The sequence below is a fragment of the Trichechus manatus genome, unplaced genomic scaffold (genome assembly GCF_000243295.1).
Source record: "Trichechus manatus latirostris isolate Lorelei unplaced genomic scaffold, TriManLat1.0 scaffold00013, whole genome shotgun sequence".
Taxonomy (NCBI): domain Eukaryota; kingdom Metazoa; phylum Chordata; class Mammalia; order Sirenia; family Trichechidae; genus Trichechus; species Trichechus manatus.
In genome coordinates this window covers 7,001,254-7,003,897 of record NW_004443949.1, presented here as the reverse complement: position 1 = coordinate 7,003,897, position 2,644 = coordinate 7,001,254, and the positions used below count along the sequence as shown (strand labels likewise).

General features: G+C 40.8%; 1 pseudogene; it reads right to left on the bottom strand.

Annotated features, from left to right (window-relative positions):
• Nucleotides 1–2,386, bottom strand: part of LOC101341634 (palmitoleoyl-protein carboxylesterase NOTUM-like) — a 5,714-nt pseudogene extending 3,328 nt beyond the window's left edge.
• Between the last annotated feature and the right edge of the window lie 258 nt (nt 2,387–2,644).

The following is a 2,644-nucleotide window of genomic DNA, read 5'->3' as shown; positions in this document are numbered from 1 at the left end:
ATATATTGAAGACCCCAAATGCACATCTAGAAGTATTGCTTTCTAATGCCCCATGTTTGATGTTTCTTGTCAAAAACTTTTTTTTTTTTTAATCTTGAATGAAACCTTACAAGACAGACGCAGCGCTAGGCTTATAACATTTTTTGTTGCCACAAAAAAGAATGATATATTAGGAAATGATTGAGTTGTCACAAACATCAGTGTTTTGTTTTGTTTTTTTCTTTGAACGATCTATTTTTTTTAAATTTTATTGTACATTAGGTGAAAGTTTACAGCTCAAATTACTTTCTATTCAAAAATGTATACACAAATTGTTTCATGACATTAATTATAATCGCTGAAACATGTCATCTCTCTCCCCCTTTCCACTCTGTGTTCCCCACGTCCATTCATCCTATTTTTCTGTCCCTTCCTGTCTTCTGGTCTTTGCTTTTGGACAGGTCTCATATTACTCGATTGGTCTCATATACTTGAACTAAGAGCACGTCCCTCTCATGTGTTATTGTTTGTTTTATAGGCCTGTCTAATCTTTGAATGAAAGATGCACTTGGGGAGTGGCTTCAGTTCTGAGTTAGCAGGGTGTCCGGGGGCCATAGTCTCGGCTGTTCTCCAGTCTCTGTCAGACAAGAAAGTCTGGTCTTTTCTTGTGAACTTGAATTTTGTTCTGCATTTTGCTCCCCCTCTGGTCCGGGATCCTCTATTGTGACCCCTGTCAGAGCAGTTGGTGGTGACAGGCACCACCTAGTTCTGGGCTCAGACTGGTGGAGGCTGTGGTTCTTGTGCTTCATTAGTCCTTTGGACTAATATTTTCCTTGTGTCTTTGGTTTTCTTCATTTTCCTTTGCTCCTAACATAATGGGACCAATAGATGTATCTTAGATGGCCACTTGCAACATTTTTAATAACCCAGACACTACTCACCAAAGTAGGGTGTAGAATATATTCTTATGAAGTATTTTATGCCAGATGTACCCTGAGACTAAGGTCCCCAGCCCTCAGCCCCATTAACTCAGTCCCTCAAGGTGTTTGGATGTTTGGATGCCTCCATTATCTATCCTATATGGAGTTCTTTGAGCTTCTTGGATAGTCAGATTTTCATCTTTCATGATGTTTTGGAAGTTTTCTGCCAGAAAATCTTCAGTGTTCTCTATGTTTTCCATTATCCCCCTGTTCTGAAATTCTGATTGCACCCAAATTTTTGCTCTTGAGTGTGTCCCACGTAAACCTTAGGTTTACCTCATTTTTCTCCATTCTTTTCTCTGATTTTTCCTCAAACAATGTGCTGTCAATGGATTTGTTTTCAATCTTATTGATTCTATCTTCCATTGCTTCAAATTTGGTCTTAGGACCTTCTATTGAGTTGTCTATTTCTTAAATTTTGTGCTTTATTGTCTGGATTTCTAGTTGTTGTCTTCGTAGGATTTCTACCTGTTTATTTATTTTGAAATTTTGTTCTTGCATTATTTTTCTGAATTGTTCTATTGCTTTGTCTTTGTTTTCTTTGATTTTTTCTATTTTCCTTGGGTTTTGTCTGTATTTTCCTTGATTTCTTTCCTAATCTCTTGAAGAGCCCTAAATATTACTCTTTTGAATTCCAAATCAGGTAGTTCCAATGCCTTTTCTTCTAGCAGAAGATTATCTGATTCTTTATTTTGGTCACTTGCTGGAGCCATCTTGTCCTGCTTTTTTATGTTTTGATATTGTCTGCTGTCTCTGAGACATTAAGGTATTATTTATTTATTAGTTGTATGTTCATTTGTTTTGTCCTGCTTTTTTGTGTTGTTTTGATATCTCAGAGCTGGTGGGCTGGGTGTGCTTTGCTGCTTGCTTGTCTATGAGCACTATAGTTCTCACCTCCTTATCTGGGTGGGTAAGGCAGCAGCAGGCAGGGCAAGTCCACTTCACTGTATACTGGTTTGTCAAGGTGGCTGAGGGCAGACTGGTGTGGCATTTTCTGCCTCCTGATGTTGATCCAGCAGTGTGGGAATGTTTACAGCCCCTCACCAGATGGACCAGGATGTCGGACAGGGAGTGATATAGACTCACCATTCATCAGCTGATCAAATGACCGGAGGGAAGGGGCATTGAAGGCCCAGTGCAACAGCGGGCTTGACCACTGGACACTTTAGCCACAGCATTTTACAGGGACCAGCGGAAAGGAGTAGGAGGTGACATATGGGGCTAGATGGGAAAGCTGCCTGGTGGGAGGGGGCAGGGCAGCCTCAGAGGATAGTGGGGGCTTGTATTGTAGACCTTGGTGGTGGGGGCTGCCAGAATGGGGAAGTTCTCGCTTCTACTCACCAGAAGAGTGACGGGTAGGAAAGCATGTTTCTTTGATCGTCAGGTATGCTGTCTCCTTCGGAAGCTCTATGATGTTTCCTTTCCATACTTCCTGTCCAAGGTCATTGCTGACTGCATTTCAAGATGGCAATATTGTGCTATGTGAGTTGACAATGAACCCCCACTCTGTATCTTTCATTGTTGTCTGTTTTCCATCAGTGTCTTCTTCCATTTGGTGTTTGATCTGGTTCTTTTCCCTTCATTTGATGCTCAGGTTTCCAAGATTGATGATTGTATCTGTTTTACTTCTTTTTATGAGTTTTTGCTGTACGGGGACAGCATGGTTTGTTTTTCTAGGGCACCAT